At 47.5% G+C, this 5,996-nt stretch overlaps 1 long non-coding RNA gene across 1 annotated transcript; it reads left to right on the forward strand.

Moving 5' to 3' along the window:
* The first annotated feature begins 358 nt into the window (after positions 1-358).
* Positions 359-896, forward strand: LOC125537477. Its single transcript, XR_007295935.1, has 3 exons — positions 359-439; positions 569-659; positions 815-896. It is a non-coding gene; the product is annotated as an uncharacterized LOC125537477 (long non-coding RNA).
* Positions 897-5,996: the final 5,100 nt, after the last annotated feature.

A 5,996-nucleotide genomic window follows, 5' to 3' on the forward strand; every position in this document is an offset into this window, starting at 1 on the left:
CAGCTCGCACGCCTCATCCGTGGCGAGAGGGCCTAGGCTGCACTGTGCGTGTCGTCGTCTTAGCCAGTTGTGTTAATCGGTGGAAATGCGAGAGGGCCACGCCTCACTAGTAATCTTGTCGATTGCCTCTGAACCTGAATGAACATCCTTGCTCGTTTAGTTCTGTGTGTCCATATGATTTATGCTTTGCTGTTTTATCCTGTTGTTCCTTTTGATCCCTGTGACTGTTGCAATCAACTCTCACATGTACCATGATGCTAACTGGTAAATTAGGACAAGAGATGTTTCTATTTTGCACTGCTCATACTGTACATACTATGATTCATCTGATGGGTTTCTTCCACCTGCAAATGACAACGTCATGATGTTGTCAACGGTGTGGCTGAGGCAGAAGGTGTAACCAAATATGATGCAGGTGAAGCTGCTGCAGATCAGAAAGGTGAACACATGTTCGCCTGTATTAAGATATTTTCAGTAATTTAAAGCTGAAATGATATCCTGTAGCGAACTGGGATTATGGTCTGTCTCTTAAACTATCTTTGATCTTGTCCATAATGCTTCCCTGCAGAGCAAAAAGGTTCAACAACCATGAAATCCTAGCTGAGGACGTGCGAGACTGGGATATAGCCAGTGACCGGGGGCAAGGGCAGCGTGCGCAGGTGCTTTCTTTGTTTTCAATCTAATTGTTGTGTGTTATTATCTTGAATACATTTCTCTTTTAATTTATTTTCAATCTTCCAAGCCTGGACCCTTCCGTGAACCCTGCGCAAGCAGGAGCTAACTAACAAGTTTTCACTTTCTCGACTGGGTGCAGGGTGATCGACGAGGACTACTGTGGCCCGATGGGAGTCGTGCTCTTCAACTACTCGGAGGCAGACTTCACCGTGAAGCCCCACGATCGCGTCATACAGATTATCGTCCAGGTGATTGCGACGCGGGAGGTCCCCGGGGTGGAGGACCTCGACGCCACCGTCCGGACGTCGCCGAGGTGGAGGACGACGCCACCGTCCGGAGTTCCTCAAGGTGGAGGACCTCGACGCTTTGTACATACATCTAGAGAAGTGGTCTGGTTAGGTTGGTGGTGAAACGCTAGGGAAGGTACCAACCTATGATGGTTGTGTGTGTCCTCGTGATCTCTTCGAGTTGAGATGTTGAATGATGCATCCATGAACACTACAAGTGTTAAGATGGTTCTGTTAAATTTATTTTGCGCTTGGACGTGTCTCTGATCTCCATTCATGAATACTGCCTCTATTTTTATTTTTTTAATTCCTAATTTTCTACTAGTAGCGTTGGGAAAAAAGTGCCCTACTAGTATTTAGGATACTAGTAGCGCTGGTATTGTAGGCACGCTATTACTACTTCATTAGTAGTAGCGCGAGTCTATAATAGCAGTAGCGTGGGTGGAACACGCTACTACTAACAAAGTTAGTAGTAGCGCGGGTTCCTCCCACGCTACTACTAACTATTAGCTGTAGTGCCTTATTAGTAGCGCCGGTACCCGCGCTACTGATACACCTAAAACCCGCGCTGCTACTAGCCTTTTCCCTAGTAGTGTTAGTAGCTAGATGGCTTCTCTCTTTTTGGATCTCAATACAATGTTCTCCCCCTCTCTTGTGGAGATCTATTAGATGTAATCTTCTTTTTGCGGTGTGTTTGTTGAGACCGATGAATTGTGAGTTTATGATCAAGTCTATCTATGAATAATATTTGAATCTTCTCTGAATTCTTTTATGTATGATTGGTTATCTTTGCAAGTCTCTTCGAATTATGAGTTTGGTTTGGCCTACTAGATTGATCTTTCTTGCAATGGGAGAGGTGCTTAGCTTTGGGTTCAATCTTGCGGTGTCCTTTCCCAGTGATATTAGGGGCAGCAAGGCACGTATTGTATTGTTGCCATCAAGGATAACAAGATGGGGTTTTCATCATATTGCATGAGTTTATCCCTCTACATCATGTCATCTTGCTTAAGGCGTTACTCTGTTTTCATTAACTTAATACTCTAGATGCATGCTGGATAGCGGTCGATGAGTGGAGTAATAGTAGTAGATGCAGGCAGGAGTCGGTCTACTTGTCTCGGACGTGATGCCTATATACATGATCATACCTAGATATTCTCATAACTATGCTCAATTATGTCAATTGCTCAGCAGTAATTTGTTCACCCACCGTAGAATACTTATGCTCTTGAGAGAAGCCACTAGTGAAACCTATGGCCCCTGGGTCTCTTTCTCATCATATCAATCTCCATCACTTTATTATTGCTTTGCTTTTACTTTTTACTTTGCATCTCTATACCAAAAATACCAAAAATATTATTTATCATCTCTATCAGATCTCACTTTCGTAAGTGACCGTGAAGGGATTGACAACCCCTAAGCGCGTTGGTTGCGTTGAGCTATTATTTTTGTGTAGGTACGAGGGACTCGCGCGTAGCCTCCTACTGAATTGATACCTTGGTTCTCAAAAACTGAGAGAAATGCTTACGCTACTTTGCTGCATCATCCACTCCTCTTCGGGAAAATCCAACGCAGCGCTCAAGAGGTAGCACCTGCCGCCGGGCATGAGACCAGCTTGGTCCTGCTTTGGGCGCGAGACGAGACCGGTCCAGCTGCCTGGCGCGGGACGAGCTCTGACCCGCAACCGGGCACGAGACAGGCGATGGGCGCCGCAGGGAGAGGGCCAACCCTCCGATGAAGGTAGCACCCGTACGACAGGGAGAGGAATCGAAACTCAACAAGGGCGCTCACCGACAGGCAGACGCCGAAAAGGACTAGCCGCCATCGTGAAACGACCCAGACCACCGCCATGGGCCACCACCATGCCATGGCACCCCACGTCGATGTCGGGACCCCGAGAGGCAGTCCCGAGCTAGCGCCACCACCCTTGCCGCCAACGGTCGCCGCACGCAAGGTCGGTCGAAGCCCACACCGCCGCCAACGCCATCACCACCACCAACCACTGCAGGGCGGCCGCCCGCGGGCCACTGACCCCGTCCAGGGCCGGCCTGAGGGGGGCAGCAGGGGCGGCCGCCCCGTGCCCCCCAAATCCAGGGGCCCCCGCAGGGGGGTATCCAACAGCCTATAGGTCACGGCCCAAGGAGGCAGCTTAATCACGGGGGACATGCAGATGCAGCCTTCTCCAATCGTGATCGCCCAGGCCGATCCCAGTTGCGTCATGTATGTTTTCTGCGTCCCTGTACTCCCGTTTCTTCCCTAATTTCTGATCACAAGATTAGAGTCAGAGACGCGCCGCCGCTTTGCTCCGGTGTCGGGCGCTCGATGCACTCACGAACATGGGTATCGTCGGGGCCCTCCCGCCAGAGCCAGACACAAGCGGCCCCCAGGAATAGACCAACAATAGCGTACAATGAATGAACTGGCTGGATTGATCGGAATTGATCAATTATCTACAACTGGCTGGAGTAATTCGGATCGACGCTCTAAGATCAAGGTTAACCTCTTTTCTATATGTACTTGTTCTATTTTTTTTGTGTGAATCTATTCTCTAGTTCCTAAGTTTGGATTGTTTACAAAAATAGTTTGTCGATTGGAGTCGATATTCAGAATTGTTTTTGATATCTGAATCATCAAACATGATCAGTGTTTTAAAAACTAGCACTAATCATATATAATTTTGAGATGACACCAACATTATAGACTTGTAATGATTGTTGACAGCTGTCCACTAAAACCGAATTTGCTCCATTTGGATTAATATTTATTCAGATATCATCAAACAATGTTGTTGGACCAGAATTTTCTGATTTTAATTTCTAACAAAAATGAATTGTCAGATTTTAGTAAATTTATGTTTGCAAGAACTAGTCTATTTCTATGGAGAACCAATTTTGAACATAACATGAAAGTTGTAGATAATTTCCAGCTTGATTTGGTAAGTTTGACATGATTCAGAGTTCAAATTGAAGGGGCGAGGATATATTTTGGTTTCTTGTTGTGGGCTGTAGCTATACACTTGTATATTTACATCCTAAAACCAACGAGCTAAATTTAAGAGATATTTACACAGGTATTTGATGTCAAAACACGACACTAGGACATTGATTATTATTTTTACGTTTGTATTAAAAGGCCCCAGCTCCTAGCTCCGCCCCGGCCCCCGAAATCTCAGGACCGGCCCTCACCAGCGCCGCCGGCCGGGATCCCAGCGATAGATCCGGCCGGCACGCATCCATCCGGCGCCAACACCGCAGCACGCAGCCGCTCACGCCCTCCCGCATGCAGCCCTCCGCGCCACCGCCGCGACCTCGAGCGTTGCCGCCTGCCGCCGCCGCGCCACGCTCAGCGTCGCACCCTGGCCGAGCCAGATCGACCCGCGTCGACCTCACCAGGCGAGGAGGAGAAGGCTCCCCGCCGCCGCTCACACCAGGCAGGCTTTGCCTGCGGGCGCGCCCGGGCAGCGACGAGGGAAGAGGAGGAGGAGAGGGGGCGGGGGCCGGCGGCGGCGAGAAGCCTCCTCTGTCGCCCGCGGGAGCGCCAGAGGAGGGTTAGGTCGCCCGTGGGAGTGTCATTTCTGAAGGTAATTTAGCATTGACATGCAAGTATTTCACCTCTTGAATGGTTCTAGTTTTGATAATGGTTCTTGTTTTGATACACGCTGCTGCAGGTATCCACGGAGAGTATCAAAAATTTTAATGCAATGGCGTGCTACATGTTCCACCGTCCTGAAGACGTCAGATGGTTTAAGGCGATCATTTCGGTGTCTATCGATATATTCTATCACTTTCCCATCATCAATGGTAGTAACGCCATCATTTCTACAGCCTGTTGAGCTCTGGACAAAACATGGCCGACGTGGGCGGATCAAAGAGACTGTCGGCACTCATAGTGTGTTGTCTAATCCGGCCTATGCATGGGTTCAGTTCGATCCAGTTTTCTGTGTTCTGAACTCTTTGTTGTTCTTTGCTGCCAGGTTCTATGAAATGCATATTCAACAGCAGCGTTCAGCAGGACGATACCGTATGCATGAGCTTGTTCAAACGAGCTTTCCCCAAATTAAATTGAGTAAATTGGCCAGAACAACTCTATCAGATATAAAAATACTTATAGACGTTTACCAGCCGTACTGTCAACACCTCTGTGTGATGCAGCCGGTTGCCACCATTGGACCATGTGATGCCCAATGAATCCCAACATCTTCGGCTGAAGGGGCACTTAAAAAAATAAGTGCTCCACCGTTCCTCAGTCCCCGGTGTACGAAAAGCGTAGTCAACCCCATCGCTCACATTAGTGTCTTTCATGCATGTTTTTCGTATTGATTCTGTCGGCCAACAGGAGCCAAGTGAATACTCCCTCTTTCAGTTTACAGAGTGTGCGCGTACCCCTAGATCGTCAATTTGACCCACCTAATACAAGTTATATATTACAACAAATATACCAATATAAACTTCAGATGTTCTATTTTCAGAAGATATAATTTTTGTGTTATATAGTTTATATTAGGGTGATAAAATTGGCAACCTAGGTATACGCGTAGGACTTGTAAATTGACTTGTTCTGAAAATAGAACATCTGAAGTTTATATTGGTATTTTTCTTAGGATCAACTACTGCCGCTTTATTGACTAATTAAAAGAAATTTGGAATCTCGTCCAACACAATGCCCAGAATACAATCTGGGGGAACGGCAAACCAAACCTTACACAGTCTATCACTTAACCCTACTTTAGCTAACTTATCCGCGGCAGCATTAGCACTACGCCTTACGCAAGACACTTTCACTTCTTGGAACATTTTCATCCTCTCCTTGATCTCCTCCACCAGAGGTCCAACTGCAGAGAGAGTTTTCTCTTGCGCACACAACATCTTTGCTAGATTAGCACAGTCCGTCTCCAACAGCAGCTTGGGTGTGTTGAGTTCGGCCGCCACCTGTAAAGCTCGTTTGCAGGCATAAATTTCAGCAACCTCCGGATCGGCTATTCCATCAAAGAGATGACAAGTAGCAGCTCCAAAAGCTCCTGAATGATCCCGTAGGACA

The sequence above is a fragment of the Triticum urartu genome, chromosome 1 (assembly GCF_003073215.2).
Source record: "Triticum urartu cultivar G1812 chromosome 1, Tu2.1, whole genome shotgun sequence".
NCBI classification, from domain to species: domain Eukaryota; kingdom Viridiplantae; phylum Streptophyta; class Magnoliopsida; order Poales; family Poaceae; genus Triticum; species Triticum urartu.